Below are 20,372 nucleotides of genomic sequence, written 5' to 3'. Positions count from 1 at the left end.
CTTTTGTTTTCTTCCGAACTCATTTTCCAAACTACACATGGTCTTCTTTTACTGAAATTTTAGCTTTTGTATCTCTTCCTTTTTTTCAACTACTTCATCCACCTCTCTCCTTCATCTATTTGTTCACTCCTTTCTCTTAAATGATGGTTGAGAAATTGAGCAGTCATAGTGGTTCAAATTCCTTAGTCATATCCCAATCTAGTCACCATTCTTTTGCATACTAAATGGTCATAGTGGTTCTACTTAAAAAATAATTATTATTTCCTCACATGGTTCCTTAGATAATCATTATTTTTTTGTAGAGGATTCCCATCCATTCACACAAAGACCCTTAATAAAGGTGTAATCACTACAGGTAATGATCTGTACTATTGCAATGGAGTTACAACATTGTAACATCAAGGTGATGCCACAACAATGGTAAAGTCATAACATTGTAATGATAATAGTTTTGTAGCAACAATGAAGTTGTGGAAATGAAATAGCAATGATGTTAAAACACTGTAATGGTAGTGTGGTATTATAACAATGGTGTCATCACATTGTAATAGTCAAACAATGTCACAGTAGTAGTGAATTCAAGGTATTGCTAAAAAAATGATGTCAAAATACTGTAATAATGAGTTGATTCCATAGTAATAATGAAGTCATGACACTCTAAGAATAATTGTATAGTATCATTATAACATTGGGAAAGTGTTGTGGAATTATATTGCAAAACTCTTATTTCATGTTATAAGGTACTAACTAACATTTGTTGATGCAAAATGCTTGCAGGTGAAAGATGCTTCTACATTAGACATCCTTGCTTGGAAAAACATGAGCTTCTAGCTCATTTGGATATGAATGTAACCATTACAAAAGAAGTAATCCCGTCATAGGTTTTCCATTTCTTATTTAGAAACCCATGGTGCAACCCTAAAATATCTATTTTTCCACTTGAAAAAGTTCTCATAATACTCCTTATTTTAAATGTTGTTTGATAATCCTCTTCAGTATGACCTACTTTAACTCTTTAGTTTCCTTAATTACAAATTGTTTCTTCCACATAACTAGAACACCCTTTTTATCATCCCTTTTGCCTTCGTGAAACTTATACAAGTAAAAAGAAATGAATAATGTTTCTTCCACATAATTAGTGTACCATTTTTACCATCCCTTTCCCATTCATGAAACTTATACATGTCAAAAAAATTTAATATTGAAGAAATACAAAAATTCTCTTTAACTCCAACTTATAGGCATTATTAGAAATCCACTCTAAGTCTCAAAATGGTCTGATTCCCTTGCACTTGATTTTACTATATTTACCTTTAGGAAACATTTCATTCTTTAAATGTGCCATCACTAGATCTCCTTCATCAAAATCCTTTTGCATTCCTCATATTTTTACCCCTTGGTTATATTTAGCTTTCTTTGTTGTAGTCATACATTGAGGTACTCATGCATTTCCTACATGTCTTATGGAAAGTCACTTGTATCAACACTCCTTTTATCTTCTATATTTGGAAACTTAACGAAATCTAAAAATCCTTTTGTCATTTTCCATAAATAATATGAAATGGAATCTTTCCAACAAATATATGGATTAAATCATTGTAGACAAATTTAGCTCAGACCAAAACCAAATCCTAATCTCTTTCTTTCTCTCATCTCAATCTACTTAACAATTTTCCAATGATCTATTTAACCACCTCTATAAGTTCCTACATTTGTGGTTGATATACAAAATTTTAAAACAACTTGGAACATATTTTCTTCTAGAGTACCTTTTTCTTCAAGATTTCAAATAGTTTCATTCTTACCACTGTCCATTAGAAAATACATTTCTTCATAGATTTTGTAAGTGGTGAACAAATATCATTGATATTTTGGATAAATTTTCTATAGAGGCTTGTTAAACCATGAAATTTTCTCACGTCAAAGGTACACTTAGGTTCTGGCCAATCTAAAATGGCCTTTACCTTTTCAAGATCCATCTTCAAGTCTTACCAAGAAATTTTAAATCCCAAGTACCCTAACTACTCATTTAAGAATATACACATTTCCAAATTTATCAATAGTTTCTCTTCCCTGAACCAAAAACACTCGTATCACATGCTCCAATTGTACTTCCTAAATGTTAGTGAATATTATAATGTCATTCTGGTATACAACAAAAAACTTTCACAAAAATGGTTTTAAGACTTCATCCATAAGTGTCATAAATGTAACAAGAGAATTGGTTAACCCAAATTGCATGATCATACTTTCAAACAATCCACGCTTAATCTTATCTTTATCTTCCATTCATCATAATCCCTTATTTAAATATGATGGTATTCAATCTTCAAATCAATATTTTAAAATCACTGGGATCCACTCAAACAATATATCATGCCATCCATCCTAGGAATGAAAAATTTATACTTGATAATAATCCCATTAATAGCCTAGGAATATGTACACGTTAACCAATCACTTCCTTTCTTGGGTTCCAATATTGTTGGTACACCACAAGTATTTAATATTTGTATGATTAATACTTTGTTAAGAAACTCTTCTACCTCCTTATTCACTTCACCACTGTCTATTGGAGTCACAATAATGTGTTTTATTATGCAGAATTAACCCTAGTATCAATTCAATCTAATGTGACATACTCTTCATGGGACTTACTCCTATTGAAAAATCACCCATAGTGATCCCCTCAAATTATTTCAACAACTGTTGAATATGCAGTGGTATATATTTTATTTTCACACCTTATTGGACTTGTTTGAAGTTATGGCCAATCACAAGAAGACCGTTTTCAGAAAATCATTAGATGAACAAAACATAATTCAATTGTTATTGTTTCTTCTTGATTTCTACAACTTCATGCTAGTGTCATTGTAGTTTCCATCATTCTGTGTAACTTATTTTGTTGTCTAGCATTTGTGAATTCATAAGTGTTCTTTTGACCATAATGGACTGCATTTCTATCAAATAAACATGGTATTTTGAGAAATACATGACATGCATCCATCTCCACTACATCACATAAAACATGTCCACTAAAGATTCCAATCTAAAAATTTAACAAGCAACGATCTTTGATGATCACTTGTTGTCCCTTTTGTAACCATGAAATGTAGTATGGATTGGGATGTGGAATACATTTTAACTTACATTTACTATGAACTTTTTAGAGACCAAATTTTCTATAGTCCCACCATCTGTGACTATATTATAACATTTGTCATGAGCATTACATTCAATTATAAACCTTACTTTTGTATTTCATATCTTATACTTTTGTATTATTCTTTTTAGGTTTAAATAACATTGTCCAAACCATTAAATTCTCACATTTTTCTTATTGAACGACCATTAAATTTTCACCAACAATGGTTTCTTGACATTCCTATGTGACTTGTTTTCAAAATTCACATCTTATCGATGCATTATATGATTTTTTGGACATTTAGATGTCTTACATCAATTTACTCCACATATGTAGTGAATAAGAATAAACATATATTTGCCCCTTTTGAATCAGTTGACGTTGTTGGATTCTGCCAATAGTAGGGGGTCTCCCTTATCTGATGTCCCAATTAGACCACACACTATTTGGAGTAGGAGCCCCAGCCGGAGTAGCAACCCGCCCACCATAAATCTAACGTTTTCCTCGACTGTAATGGATAACATAATAGACTACTTGCATAACCTTTGAAATTAGAAATTAAGTTGACACTATGAAACACTAATTACAATGTGTAAAAGGAGGCTTCTACGAGAGGGGAGACAAGAATGATTCTCTAGACAAAAAGTAATAGTACTATCCTAAGATCTGAACATAAGAGCAAGGAAAGATTTGTTAGTTATCCAGTGAAATAGTTCACATAATCACAATGATCATTAAAAAAATAAAACACACTTTCAACAATATAAGCACCAATTACAATGAAGTAGTTCAATTTATTTTGTACATATGAACATAACATATACAACAAACATCTAAAGAATAGGCTTAAAATATTGATGATACACGCATGAAAATGTGTTGGCTCAATGAGTTTTTGATTATTAGGTGGAAGATTCAAGTACACAGTTACAATGATGACACTAGATCAAATAGTGGAACATTAAGTCACTTCTTACTTCTCCAAGGAATGATCTTCTCTCCTATGTCAAGCTAGAGAAGCCAAATCCAACTCTCCAAATTTTAAGCCTCCAAAAATCCCTTCTCTTGAGTTATGAGGTTCCTTTCATAAAAAGAGGAATGAAGTTTCATCTACCCTTATTACTCTTGAGCTACCCTCATGACTCTTGGGCTCCTAAGTTACCTTTGAACTTTTATTTACTCTTTGGTCCATATGTGACTTTCCATATTGTACATGTGACTCTTGGACATCCACACATTTACAATTTTTTCATTTTCTTGAAAGTACATCATTACATTACACATCATGTGGAAAAGTACATGGACACGGTATCACTATGTGATGACACTTTGAGAGGCCATGAGTGGGCCACTATGCCATAAGACTTCATTGTGATGCATATGTGCCAATTTCCTCTCCTTTCTACTATGTCTTGTATGATAGATTTGATCTACGTTTAAGCTTCACCCTCCAAAGGGTATTGGGTGAGTGTTGGAATATTTTGGGTCATCATGAAATTTCATCATTCTGTCATGGTACATGATCTATTCATTTCTTCATGATGGTTCTTCTTTGCAAGTGCTTCTTTATTTCTTCTCTTTAAGCATCTCCTTTCCTTGTTAAGGAGTTATACCTACCAATGAATTTCACAAATGACAAGGAAATATTAGTTCGGAAATCATCTATCTACCCCTACTTTTCTCATGGAAGAGAATAATTGTGATGGGCTTGTGTGAGGATTGAGGAGGAAATACTTCATAGGAATTGTGTAATTGAGCTCAAGAAGTGGTTGAAAAAATTCACCAGTGCTCACTGGAAATGCACAATGCATTAAAAGGAGGGACTCTTCAGGGTCTAACACAGTGGGAAAGTGTAAGAGACAAGGTTGATGAGTCTACTGACTGAAGCTACAAAATGTGTCAGGATCAAGGGGAAGGAAGGCAATGATGGCACAATTGAGCTTCACAGTGACTATGGGGAGATACAATTATGGATTAGAACTATGCAGTGCATAGTGTAGGAGGGTTAGGACAATATTTTATGAAGTGGAGAAGTCTAGTGGATAGGGGTTGATGGCTTGCTGACTAATATTGTGCAATGCATTGTGAAGGAAGGGTAGGCTTAGTGTACTACACATTTATCTTGAACAATGATCTAGGAGAGGTCACATGGTCCACTAGAATTGTGACATGTTGATTTGATATTCACCCTATGAGTGACAACAGTTAAAGATTTATTAAACAAAAGGTATTACAGACTCATGTGCTGGTGTGTGTTCTGTGTTATTGAAACAACGGATCGATTAGATTGCCAATACACAGATAATAAATTAGAAAGACAGCAGAGAAATACAGTAAGCAACACAAAGACACAAACAATTTTAATAAGGAGTTCACCCTATTCTCCAGGGCTACATCTTCGGTCCAACTTTCAGTGGTGGCCTTGTTTTATTGTGTCTTCAAGTAGAGAAATTACAATACAGGGATTCAATATGAGTTCTCCTGAAGCAGATTTAGCTTGGCAGGGTGGTTTCTTGGATTCCCCAAGCAACTTGGAGTACACAGACTCTTCTTCTTCCTACTAGCTCTATGACCCTTCGGTCTATAGTGGAAAGAGCCAAATGTGATGCTCAGTCCTGACAGATTCCTCTATGGGAAGGATTGAATCTTCAAGCTCTCTAGTGCTCGATGCTACCTTTGGTCAGCTCGGCCCACTGTCTCTTCTGCTTGGCTTTGCTATTCATTGTGTTCAATCCTCCTCTCAGGGTTCACTATTCACTGTCTCTCTTGGTCGCTTGGACTCTTCTCAATTTTGACTCCAAATCACCTCTAACTGATTCTACTATCTCTGTTCATTACTTTAGCCATTCGATCCCTATGCCTGTTTAGTTCCTCTTCTGCCTGTCGACTCACCTTCTGTAGCTACGCTTGGAGTTCCCAGTGTTCAGCGTCATCATGAATGCTCAGGGAGTGGCCACTTGTCCTCCTCTAAATGGCGCCAGCACACTTCGTCGGTTCATTTCTTCAGTTACGTCATGGATGTGTTCTTTCTCCACGGTGGCAGTTAAATGAATTCTAAATCCCTTTAGAATGCAACTTACTTCCCTGTTGATTTTGCTTCTTTCCATCAGGTGCGATGTCAGTCATCTGATCTGGGCCCTCCAAATTTGACGCCATACGCACGTGTCGCATGGTTAACTTGCTCGACCGATAGCGCATGATCAACGGTGGTTTTCTCTCACCTCCGTCTACCACTCGTCGATCGGTGTATGGAATCGCTCCACTCCTGTCCAAAACCTCTTGCCGTTCAAGGGCGCCCTGATCAATACCATCGGTTTTCTAGTGCAGAGGTCCCACCTTCGTATGTTAGCATTTTTTGCTTTCTCCACCAGCGGTCTCCTGGCTCCCAATGTGACTGAGTGCTCGGGCTTCCCCTCCAGGGCCCTGTTCGCCTAGTGATGCGCAATTAGAACCTCATCCTTTTCCCATTCCGGGGCTGCTAAGGGCTACTTTGGCCTCCTGTGCGATCTCCATGGGGCTCTGTCTGCGCGCTTTGACTGAGGTCCTCATCGTTCCACGTCAGCTGCCATTGCCACTAGTTCAATGTGTTTTTGATACTGTTTTGGATTTTCTTAGAGATTTGTTTGACCTGATTCAGTCATGGTTCTCGACAGTCTTTCTATGGATCCAATTTGGATCACGGCCTCCCTACTGAAAAAGCTTTTGGACCACCAAAAGTTGGTTTTCAAGCATCAACTAAGTGAGGATACTGTTTCTTCACTTGTCCAATATCAATCCACTTTGCGCTACTCGGATTTGAACCTTTGAGCCCAATCCTGAGGTACTCAACTTCTCCCCTACACATTGTCCTCACCTTCCTTTCTAGCATTGTGTCTTCCTCCAACACATTGAGGTATTCAGGTAGTAGGTCATCAATAGAAAGCAATCGACTTTGCTCTTCAGGGTCCTCAATCATTGAAGGTTCAAACAATCTCAAGCAGTCTGCATTTACTGAGTAGATGTGCATGTAAGCTGGTAGATCAAGGTGAAACGCATTTTCACCAATCTTCTCAAGTATCCTAAAAGGTCCATACCTGATAGGCTTTAGCTTTTTACCTTCACCTAGCATCCTGTGCTTACTGATATATAGCTAGATTGGTCTCTAACTTGAAAACTATGCTCCATCTGATGCTTATCATGCCTAGCCTTGTACTTGGTCTGGCTCTTTTCCAGTTGTTCCTGTACTGCCTGGTGGATCTCCTGGATTTGTTCAATGAACCTAGTTTCCTTGTCCACATCACTGTGTCCATCAACCATGGTATCTTTACCAAAGACAAAATCCAAAGGAGACCTTGGTGTGAAACCAAAGCAGGTCTCAAAAGGAGATCTCTGTGTAGAAGAGTGTTTGGCTCTATTGTAAGCATGATGCACATAACACAAGTGTTCATCCCAAAGCTTAGGATGTTTACTGCAATAACCTCTCAGTAATTGGATCACAGTCTTGTTTACTACTTCTGTCTGGCCATCTGTTTGTGGATGAAAAGATGTGCTTTTCTTCAACTTTGTGTCCATCAGTTCCCATAGACTAGACCAAAACTTCCCCACAAATCGAGTGTCTCGATCAGATACAATGGAAATGGGTAATCCGAAATGAACCCATACATGTTCAAAGAACAATTTTGTAGTCTGTTCAGCTATTATCTATTTACTACAAGGTATCAAAATACACATTTTGCTAAACCTATCCACAAAAACATATAGATAATCATGACCTTTCCTAGATTTAGGCAGTCCTCCAACAAAATCAATGGAAACACTCTCCCAAGGGTGAGAAGGAACTGGAAATGGAGTGTACAAGCCTAGTTTTCTATTGCTGCGCTTGCTTTTAGCACACATGGCACACCCTCTTACATATCTAGAAACTGTCTCATTCATTTTCAGCCAATAGCAGAATCTTTGCAGCTATGCAACTATTTTACATACCCCAAAGTGACCTGATATCAAAGAAGTGTGTGCTTCCCTAATTATCTTTACCCTCTCAGTTTTTGGAATGCAGAGTTTCCCACAATGATATAAGATTCGGTCCTTTATATGATAATCCAATTCTTCTACTCTTTTGCCTTTACTCAAAGTTGCATATACATCTTTGAAATCCATATCCTGAGCATATTGTTCTATGTAGCTTTCATGTAGCACAGAGTTATGCTTAAGTATGGTAGATGCATTTATAATGGGTCTAGATAACATGTCTGCAACCTTGTTATGTATGCCCTTTTTATATCTGATGACTAAGTGAAACTGTTGTAGAAAACCCATCCATTTGTAATGTCTTGATTGCTGCAACTTAGTTTGGGAGTGTAAATATTGAAGTGGCTGATGGTCAGTATGTATTACTATCTCTTTGCCCATTAAATAATGTTTCCACTTTTTCACACTCTCAACTAATGCATACAATTCTTTATCATATGTAGGATAGTTAACTACTGCAGGATTAAAAGTCTCAGAATGATAACATATGGGTTTGCCATGCTGGGTCAACACTGCTCCCATGGCATAGTCACTGGCATCATTTTGGATCTCAAATGGTCTTTGTAAATCTGGCAGTGCTAGTATAGGTGTTGTACTTATTTTCTCTTTCAAGGTGTCGAAGGCTTTCTGATGTTTGCCTCCCAACTAAAACACCTTATTCAATCCTGTTAAAGCATGTAAGGGAGCTACAATCAAGGAGATGTTAGAGATGAGCTTCATCCAATATTGTGCTGCTCCTAGGAATCTTCTCACTTCTATAGTAGACCTGGGTTTAGGCCAGTTCACAATGACTGCCACTTTAGAGGGATCTATTTTCAATTCACCTCCCCCTACTATGTGACCCAAGTAGTTTCAAGATGTTTTGCCAAATTCACATTTTGAGAGTTTAACATAAAGTTTTTATCTTTTCAAAACATCTAATGTCTTCTTAACATGCTTTAAATGTTCTTCCCACATTTTACTAAAAATCAGAATGTCATCCAGATACACAATAACAAAATCATCAAGAAAAGGTCTGAGTACATCATTCATTAATATCATGACAGTAGCAGGAGCATTAGTTAAGCCAAAAGGCATAACCAACCATTCATACAATCCCTGCTTTGTTTTGAAAGCAGTCTTCCATGCATATTGCTCTACAACTCTGACCTGATGGTATCCATTGTGCAAATCTAGCTTGGTGAAATAAATAGCTTCTTTTAATTGATCTAAAAGATCATCTATGTGAGGAAGGGGATAACGATTTTTGATTGTGATCTTATTTAGTGCTCGATAGTCAATGCACATTATCCAAGAGCCATCTTTATTTCTCACCAAAACGATTGGTGACCCACATGGTGATGTGTTAGGCCTGATGAAGCCCTTCTCAAGCAACTCCTACACCTGCTTCTTGATTTCAGCATTCTCTAAAGCAGACAACCTGTACATCCCAATGTTAGGCAATGGAACATCTTGCTGCAAAATAATATCATGTACTATTCCCTTTTTGGGTGGCAGACCTTCAGGTTCTTGAAACAACCTTTTCTATATCAGCTTGCTGTTCAACATTACTGCCCTCAAATACATTGGTTTTATCAGGTTTCTTTTCCTTTACAACCATTATTAAGAATTTTTTGCATGAATTAATCATTCTTTTCATCTGTCCTGATTTTATGAGAGTATAATTATTCTGGAGCTTATGAGCTCTTACAAAGTATTTGATTCCATCTTTAACTAGTAGATACTTGTTCTCGGCTCTATAGAAAATAGCCTTTTTATCATACAAGTAAGGACTTCCTAAAACAATTCCACATATATCCAAAGGAATTATGTCTAACTCAACCTCATCTACAAATTCTGACCCAAAAGAAAACTTGAGTTTGCACTATTTAGTCACTTGTAGTTGCGCTTTATCATTCAACCATCTGAATGTGTATGGTTTCTTGTGAGATGTAGTTTCTAATCCAAATTTCCTTACAATTGCTTCAGAAATCAAATTTACTTGAGAGTCACTATCAAACAAAGTATCAATCTTTTGATTTTTGGAAATAACTTGAATATGGAAAAGCTCATGTCTTTTTCTCTCATTTTCTTCATCAATAACAAATTGAGCATAATTACTAGTAGATGCTTCAGAATTCTTACCTTTTATACCTATGGCTACTATAGTTGTTTCATCTCCTGATTTTGACCCCAAATATCTTTGAATAGCTACAACTGTCTTCTTCTTCTTGCCCTCAGACTTCCTAGGTCTCAGCTTTGGATGCAGAATCCAACAATGCTCATCATCATGCCCCCCCTTTTTACAGTGAGTGCATGAAGCTTTGGCTTTCTGTGCAGTGTTAGCCTTCCTTTCCTTCCACTTCTGTTTTCTTTTCTCCTTGCTCTTGCTTACAGTGGGTTGGGATGGTCCCCCAACTTCCAAATAGCCATTCTTTCCTCTAGCCTCTAGATGAGTAGCTTGTACAGATACCTCATCTTTACTAGTGGGATTAAACATGAGGATGGTATGCCTCATGTAGCTGTGTAGACCACCAATGTACTTCAAAAGAGTCTCTGGTGAGTCTAGTGAGATACCTAACGTCAATGCTCTCTTTCTGAACTCTTGAGTATACCCTTGTACACTTTGCCCTTTTAACTACCGAAGAGTTTGCCAACTTATCATGGCCTACTGCATGTAGGCCAGTGGATAGAACTGCTTTTTGATTGCAACAACAAATTCACTCCAGACAGAGATGGTCTTGCCATGTCTTTCCATATTAGCTTGGGTCCTACCTTCCCACCAAATCAAGGCAGTGCCTCCTAGGCATAGTCTTGCTAGTTGAATCTTACTCTTGTCTGAGTTTATGTTATGTACCCTACAATACACATCAATTTGTCTAATCCAATTGTCCAATTTTTCAGCATTTAGCTCTCCATCATATAAAGGCAAATCAAATTTAACATCTAACTTAATCAAAGATGCTTTCTTATTATGTACAGGGCTATTAGGAGGTGTGATAAAGTGTTCCTCTTTCCCCTTTACTTTGGAGTTGTCATGGAAATGAGACTCATCTTCTTCCTTCTCTTGCTTAGAGCCTGATGCATCTTCCACCTTTTGCTTTCTAAAGTCTCTGTACATTTCTTCAACCATAGACTTTATAGCTAGGAAACTCTCTATGAATTGAGGGTCTGGCCCCATAGAACCTTCTTCTGACATGGTCTTTCGAGGATAGACTCTTCCAATTTTAGGATTAGTTTCCACCAACTCTCCTTCTCCTAATTTGAGCTTTGATCTTGTGAGCATTCACAGCTATACCAACACAAGCTTGTCTAACCTTACAACCTTGAGCTCTGATACCACTTGATATGATATTCACCCTATGAGTGACATCAGTTAAAGATTTATTAAACTAAAGGTATTACAGACTCATGTGCTCATGTGTGTTCTGTGTTATTGAAACAACGGATTGATCAGATTGCTAATACACAAATAATAAATTGGAAAGACAACGGAGAAATACAGTAAGCAACACAAAGACACAAACAATTTTAATAAGGAGTTCACCCTATTTTCCAGGGCTACATCTCTGGTCCAGCTTTTAGTGGTGGCCTTGTTTTATTGTGTCTTCAGGTAGAGAAATTACAATACAGGGACTTAATATGAGTTCTCCTGGAGCAGATTTAGCTTGGCAGGGTGGTTTCTTGGACTCCCCAAGCCACTTGGAGTACATAGACTCTTCTTCTTCCTACCATCTCTGTGACCCTTCGGTCTACAGTGGAAAGAGCCAAATGTGATGTTCAGTCCGGACAGATTCCTCTATGGGAAGGCTTGAATCTTCAAGCTCTCTGGTGCTCGATGCTGCCTCTAGTTAGCTCAGCCCTCTGTCTCTTTTACTTGGCTTTACTGTTCTCTGTGTTCAGTCATCCTCTCAGGGTTCATTGTTCACTGTCTCTCTTGGTCGCTTAGACTCTTCTCAATTCTGTTTCCAAATCAACTCTAACTGATTCGACTGTCTCTGTTCATGGCTTTAGCCGTTCGATCCCTATGCTTGTTCAGTTCCTCTTCTGCTTGTTGACTCACCTTTTGCAGCTACGCTTGGAGTTCCTAGTGTTCGGTGTCATCATGAACGCTTAGGGAGTGGTCACTTGTCCTCCTCTAAATGGCGCTAGCATGCTTTGTTGGTTCATTTCTTCAGTTATGTCACGGATGCGTTCTTCCTCCGTTGTGGCAGTCAAATGGATTCCAAATTCCTTTAGAATGTGGCTTACTTCCCTGTAGATTCTGCTTCTTTCCATCGGGTGCGATCTTAGCCGTCCAATTTGGGCCCTCCAGATCTGATGCCAATTGCACGTTTCGCATGGTTGACTTGCTCAACCGATAACACGCGATCAATGGTAGTTTTCTCTCACCTCCGCCTGCCATGCATTGATCGGTGTATGGAATCACTCCGATCCTGTCCAAAACCTCTTACCGTTCAAGGGCACCGTGATCAATACCGCCAGTTTTCTTGTGCGTGGGTCCCACCTTTGTACATTAGTGTTTTTGCTTTTTCTGCCCACGGTCTCCTAGCTCCCGATGTGACCAAGTGCTTAGGCTTCCCCTTCAGGGCCCTGTTTTCCTGGCAATGCGTGATTAGAACCTTATCCTTTTCCCATTTCGGGGCTCCCAGGGGCTACTTTGGCCTTCTGCATGGTTTCCATGGGCCTTGGTTAGCACACTTTGACCGAGGTCCTCGTTGTTCGATGTCGGCTGTCATTGCCACTGGTTCAGGGTGTTTTTGATACTATTTTGGATTTCTTTAGAGATTTGTTCGACCTAATTCAGTCATGGTTCTTGACGGTATTTCTGTGGATCTAATTCAGATCACATGCAATAGGGAAGAAAGAAGAATAAGGAATGTTTACGAGCAGAATCCTATGATTGAGAAATTGATGACTTTAGTGGCTCAAATATGGAACGTTTTTCCATTAAAAATGTGGATTGTGTTAAGGGAGGCTCATGAGAGGGGAATATTGCACAATTGGGTGAGGCAAGAAATAGAAGATGAAGTCATTTTTCCAAGATGATGTTCATTACTCTAGGAAGGGAGGAGGACATTTGCATTATGTAGATTTATTTTGCAAGGGATAGGAGGAGGTCCTTAATGTTAGATAGAAGTTCTCCATGCACTATGCAAGCTAGAACTAGTCAACACTCAGCGTAGTGAGTGACTACAAGAAACATGGGTTAGGTGACCATGCTTTGAAGGTTCTCAATGTTCAATCATAGGAGGTGACCTTAAGAAAGACTCAGTTCACAAGTCCATGATTTAAAGGTTTGATAAAAGAGCCCATGAATATATAATTCTCATCACCCAGTGGTGGGTTAATGCCTTCATAATTTGCACTAAAAAAGACGACCAAGAAGAGCTCCATAACAACTAAGTGTTGGACCAGTGGAGTAAGACAAGGAAACACATCTAAACAAGACTCAATATAGATCAAACACATTATGGCATAAATACAATCCAAGAGAATGAATATGACTCCTGATCAATATTCAAACCTTAAAACAACAACAAAGTGACACTTATTTGTATGTGTGACAGTTGAAATGTAGCATTGTGACATGTAGAATATGAGTTGCAACACAAGTGTCAACCACAACTAGAAAGTGTGCTAAGAAATGGGAATGTGTCTAGCGCATATTATATTGATATATATGACCATATAATGGATACGAGTGCACTATATATTCCCTCTAATGATGTGCAATGGTGCGACACATACAAGAGTGCAAATAGTTAAAAGTGACACTTGCGACAGTAAGAAAAAGTGAAAATGACACTTGCAAAAGATAAGGAAAGTGAAAGAGACAAATGCTATAGAAAATGTAAAATGAAAATGACATTTTTAAAAGTGAAATAATGTAAAAATGATAGTCACAAAAGTGAAAGAGACACTCGTGAAGGAAAATGTGCGCAAAAGTGACAATCAAGAAAACTCACTGAGATGATGACAAAATTGCAATCAGAAGTGAGAGAGATTATTAAATGATGTTACACATTGACTTCCAACCTACATTGCATAGTGCATTGTGCTTATGGACTGTGCATGCACTATCAATAGTGATCGTGCAAGCCTTACTTTTAGGAGATATGCCATGCCTATCGAAGCTTGCATAGAAAGAAGTGTATTTATGAGTTTACAAATGATTGAGCATGTGTGAGAAAGTGACTTTAAAATTTAGATACTGAGAAGAATACAAACACTTAAAAAAAACAATTGACCATGAATTTCCCATGGAATGGAAGATCGCAAGATCCTTAGTAGGCTCCAAAATTCAAGTGTAGGAAAAATTTTGGAGGATGTTTGATGCAACGTCAATACTTGGTGACACACTGGTAGAAATCCAACTTCTTTGTTTAGGTTTTTCCCTTAGTGGAAGGTTTCCTTTTTTCAGGTAGTATTGATTCACCTTGTATATCACCATGGCTTTTCCACTTATAATGGTTTAAGATATAGTCTCTTCTTTTCCTTCCTTAGCTTCAACCACATTTACAAGACTATTCATACTACATTTGTTTCAATAGGGGAGAAGGATAATAAGTATATTGATATTTTTATAATCAGACTTAAGAACATTCCTTGGTGTTGCTCCACTATGAGCGAGTTATCCAGTACCTAGGTGGAGTCACCTCAAGGAATCATAAGCGTCATGTCACTGCCAACATGCCTATTTAGGACCTCGATGAAGTTTCTTACTTCACCTCTTTGTTCAAGAAGCCTTTTCTCTTCTTCACCCTTTATTTTATCTAAAATATATGCTTGAATCATTTATTGAACTTTTATAGTACATGTGGAAGAGGGATACCAACTTATTTTTATGGCAAAGGAGGTTATTCCTTGCTTAAGGGATTTGAAAGATAATAGAAATTGATATGCTCATTTAAATATTTCTCCTTTCCCTTCTCTACTGAATTTGGTCGATAGGTCAAAACACTATTAAAGACAAGGTTGAGTTAGGAATGAATATTCAAATAAACATATGGGATTTGTAGTTCTACAAAAGGATTTCCATCCAGAATGAATCATATTTTATATCCATAAATAATTGATGTTGAAGATATATAAATGATAACGAAGAAGAGGATATAGATTAGCCAACCATTTCTTGTCATCAAAATTCCCCTTTTCAAGCTTTTCCACATTTGTTTTTGAGCCAAAAGGAACATATTTCATGTAGAGACTTATTAAATAAAAGCAAGCAAAAAAATTCATGAAGAAACAAGGAGAAAAGCCTAAAGGAAAAAATCAAATGGATAACTAAACTAAGAGAAGCATGCGAAACAAAAGTAGGAAAACGAAGGAAAGACTAAAGGGGAGCAAATGTAGGATGAGTGTAAAGTAGAAACTAAAATGAAACTAGATTTACTCCTAATATAACCAATCAAAAGGCCAGGGTTAAGTGTAATGAAATTTCCAATGTAACCCTTGTAACTACTCTCAACCTACAAATAAAAAGATACAACAAATTAAAACCAACATAAAACAATATGCAAAAGAAAAGGTAAGAACTTGAGTGGATATTCTAGAAGTAGAAAGATGTGTCATAACAATTAATTTTAACCAGCTTTTAACCTTACCTTTATAATAACGATAATCAAACAAACCTCAAAGGTTTCTTGTGAATGTACCTTCATCTGTGTTGTCCTTCTCAGAAAATATCAAGAAAGATTGAAGCTTATTATCAACATAAGGCTTTGTTAGGTAAGGTTCTTTTGTCCAATCATAAATTTAATTATGGAATTCAAAACCACATGTGTGAAAACCATGAAATCCTTGAGAAGATGGATTTTGAATTAATGATATGGAATGAGGATGAGAATCTTGCAAAAAAATGTGACACAATCATGTTCAGACATAGCCATAAAAAAAGGTTTAGGTTCCTCAACTAGTTGACAAGCATTTGAATCATGATATGATAAATCATAAATATTAATAGATGTAAAATAACTACCATCAAATATACTCGTATGAAAATGATCAATTGAATGATGACTATTAGGACCATAATTAGGATTGGATGAACTGATTAAGGCATAAGATTCTTGGTTAGGAGACAATAGGTATAGAGAAGTTTTAAAAAATTTCCAAATTCTTTGAACAATAGAATAATATTTCTCACATGTTGAATGTGATAAACTATTTCCTTGTAAGTAGTTATAAGCTCGATTAACATCAAAATCATCAAAAGAATTGAAAATGAATGCCAATATTGCAAATAAATGAAAATAGTTAGGATATAATGGGCGAACATATATATTATGTAGATGAATTTGAATCACCATATAAATCAAGCACTTGATGACACTTAAGAGGAGATCTTGCACAATAAAGAAAATGATTAACAGCAAAATATTCACAAGAAAAACTAGGAGGTGATTATTTTCAAATGTATTTGATTTGTATGAATCTCTCGACCAATGCTAATGTTTAAAATGATCATTTTTATAACTTTATTCATTGATGAGAGATATGCACTCCAAACCCAAGTTCAATACAAGATGCTTTCATGGAGATGAATCAACTGAAAGAATATCCTTTTGATAAAAAAAATTGAATCTTGAAAATTACAAAATCTATATCTGAAATACTAAAAATATTTAAAGAATTTTTTTTGCAGTGTAACCATGCAACAAAAATAATCTTATGAGAAAATCTAGATTTGACTTAGTTCGGGGACCTTATCAAAGTCGTGAGAATATGTCATAATCATCAATGAAAGTTGAAGTTCCTCGACTTCCTGGCAAGTCCCAGAAGTTTCAAGAATTATAAAATCTCATTTTGAAGATTGGATCAAATCATGCATTGTGTGTGGACAAATATTATGAGTAATTACAATAATATCAGTACTATCCAGATGGTAGACAACCACATCACTATTTTTATCCAATTTGTCAACATCAATAAAAAATCTACTCAAGTCATAAGATTCTTCATATTGGAAACCTAGAGAAGTATAAATCAAAGAAATCTCATGAGCTATGTGATTTGAAGAGTTTTCCTCATGAAAAACTAGAAATGATAAGGAATGGAATGGATGCTAAATGATTTAATTAATTTCTTGTTCATCATGGATAACCCCACCATATTGTGTCAATTCAAGATTCTTCTCATCAAATTGTAGATTCGAAGAATATGACATGTATTTATCATTAGTAACAATAGGACACAAGGAAAAATGGGCTGAAGAAGAAATTTCCATAAGAAAACCATATTTGAATGAATCTGATTCTAGATGTAAAACTTTCAATTCACAATATTCTTGAGAAATTGAAAGATCAGTTGGTGCACTTGGGAATTCATCATCATATACATCAATAGAGTCATTATCATCAAAATCATAGGATTCCTGAGACTTCAGGTTGATTAAGAAAATTGATTTCATTTTATTGACTATCAAGATTACTAGATTCTAAATCAGCCAAGAATGGAGGGTCATCATCTTGACATAGAGGATTTTGAAAAATAGAAGAGAGATTAAAATAATATTCACATTTATTCTACTATACCTATGAAGTGTGACTACCTTGCAACAAATATCTTTTTATATTAGTGAAGTGAAAATCAAGAGAATTTGAAAGAGATTGGTGAAGCAAAATAAGGGACAAGAAGTCATGAGAAAAAGAAGATAGAGGATGAGAGGTATTCCTTGAAGAAATCATACTTTCAAACAAATCATATTCAAGGTTAAAGTTATGAGCATTAATATCATCTTTAAAACTCAAGGGATTTGTTTTCACCTTAGGCTTCATGAACCATTCCAAGATTTCCTTGATCAGATATAGATGATGGAAAGTTGATGAAGGTTGAAGGGATAGATCAGTAATTTGATTCCTATATTTCCCAACTTCAAAATCATCAGAAGGAGCAACCCAAATGTAACACCCATCCATTGTATGTAACACTCTGCTAACCTAAGCTAAGAAAATCTAGGTCTAAGGTGTAACAATGCTAGGAAATACTTTATTGTTAAATAAATAAAGATAATGTAAAACACTTGGAAAAGGAGACACCAAGAGATGAGATTATTGCGAAATAAAATCCTATTGGTGAATGGGAATGGAAAATTCTTTCATGATAAGACTTCTAGATCAAATTATAGATAAGATTAATGGATGGGAGATAAATATCCATTAAGTAACTTAGCTGAAGAATGATGATAAGTTTAATAAAAAAATAAAAGCATTGCCGGAGAGAAAGGAAATCCTTTATGAGGAAAATCCTCACGGGAGAGAAAGTCGAGTTTTTTTGAGAAAAGGATAGGAAAATGGAAATAAAGATCGATAAATGTGGGATGACGCTAAAGGGAACCATATCATAAAAGAGGGTATTGAATACCCATTAAAGATATCAATAGGAGTAATTTGATCCATGGAAATAACTCTAGGCTTGGGGGTGAACTGGAAGAAGTCTGTTCTAGGTTGGGTGGAGGTCCTTGGTTTTCCAAGTGACATTCATTGTAGTTAATCCAGTGCAATGGCATGGATGTTCTTTATGTTGACTCTTTAATCCTTATGTTGTCGAATCTATAAACATATGAGTATGTTTTCATATAATATCTTTGTTCTGAGATGAAGGTATATTCATGCATGTGGAAACTATTGAATCTAAAATTAATCAATGTTAAAATTAGTAATGGAGCTTAGTAGGCGATTTTTAATATCGGGTCAAGGGGTTTGTGGCAAATGGTATTAGAGTGTAAAATATTACGGCCTAAGGGCCAACCCACCTCTGTAAGGTATGAATGAGATTTCGGATCTAAAACATGTAAGAGGTTTCACAGAAGGGTTTTGGTTATAATTTGTTATAAGAAAAATAATCCAGAATCCATAAAGGTTGAAATTAAATCTTAAAATAATTTGGATAACATGTTAATATTCTATTGATTACTTGCAATCAAAGGTAATTTATAAATAAAGGTTTTTATTTTAAAGTGGAGTGAAATCTCATATATTTCTTGTCAAGCATGTAACTATTCATTCACTTAAAAATAGAAGTAGTTTGAAATCTTGAATTGGATTACTATATATTGAAGAAAGAAGGGTAGAATCAATTTCGAAGTTACATGCCTATACTGAGTTTTTCAAGATATATATATCTATATCTATATATATATATATATATATATATATATATATATATATATATATATATATATATATATATATATATATATATATAGACATACATATACATATATATTGCAATGAAAATTTCGTTCTTGTGTTTGCCAATGATTTCGTAGTTGTAAAGAATGCATGGTGATTGAGCTAAGGAAAGGGTCATCCAACAAATGATACTCCATAAATCATTGTCATTAAGTGAAAGGCTCATCTATCAAATAATATTTTATAGATTTTTTCATGGTTTTTTATCGTCATACTCTATCCAAGGATAGCCACTAGCAACCTTCTACCTCAAAGAATCCAAGAAGAAGAGTGGATTTATTTATTTATTTAATCAACCTCTAGATGACTTGAGACACATTAGATTACAATGTATACGGGATGGTTTTCTGGTTTATGAAAAATAACACATAACCACTATGTTATACTTGATTTATGTATCTTAGAACTAATTTCGAGTCGATAATTAATTATCTTCCCTATGACTTGTGATTTTCAAGAAGACTTGTTTTTCCAAATAGTCCAACAAAAATGGAGTCAAATTTCCTCTGTTTTTTGCAGTCCCCTTCTCTCTCTCTCTCTCTCTCTCTCTCTCTCTCTGCAATTGCAGTTCTTGGACTATAATGAAACATTTCCCTTCCTTTTGCAAAAAAAATGTTTATTAATATATTTCCTTCTTACCAAGCTTCTATAGTTTCTATATATCTTGATGGATGTGTTCTATCCTTTATTTTCAATGACAAGATTAGACTTCTTTAGTCCTTTTAGCATAGAAATTTCCTCAAGGAGCCATGAAAAAAATAAGAAGAAGGAAACAATAGTCCACAATCTGTCTCAAAATTAAGAATGACATTATTTTTAGACTCAGCGTTCCACATTAGAAGTCAGTGAGTGCAGTCTTCTCTCGAAAGGCAACAATATGTCAAGTTTCAACCTATTTATTGGAGGGGAGAAAACTCAAACAAGTGGGAAAGGAAATATCTTGTTGAAGGCAGTTGCATTCTAATATGCTTTAGGTTACAGATAACGTTGTCATTAAGAGTGTTAGGGACAAGTGAAATCATTTTTTTCTGTGGATATTGTAAATC

This window comes from Pinus tabuliformis, chromosome 9 (genome assembly GCF_031772625.1).
Source record: "Pinus tabuliformis cultivar Carrire ecotype Pingquan chromosome 9, CPIR1, whole genome shotgun sequence".
Classification (NCBI taxonomy): domain Eukaryota; kingdom Viridiplantae; phylum Streptophyta; class Pinopsida; order Pinales; family Pinaceae; genus Pinus; species Pinus tabuliformis.
This window is presented reverse-complemented; position numbering follows the sequence as displayed.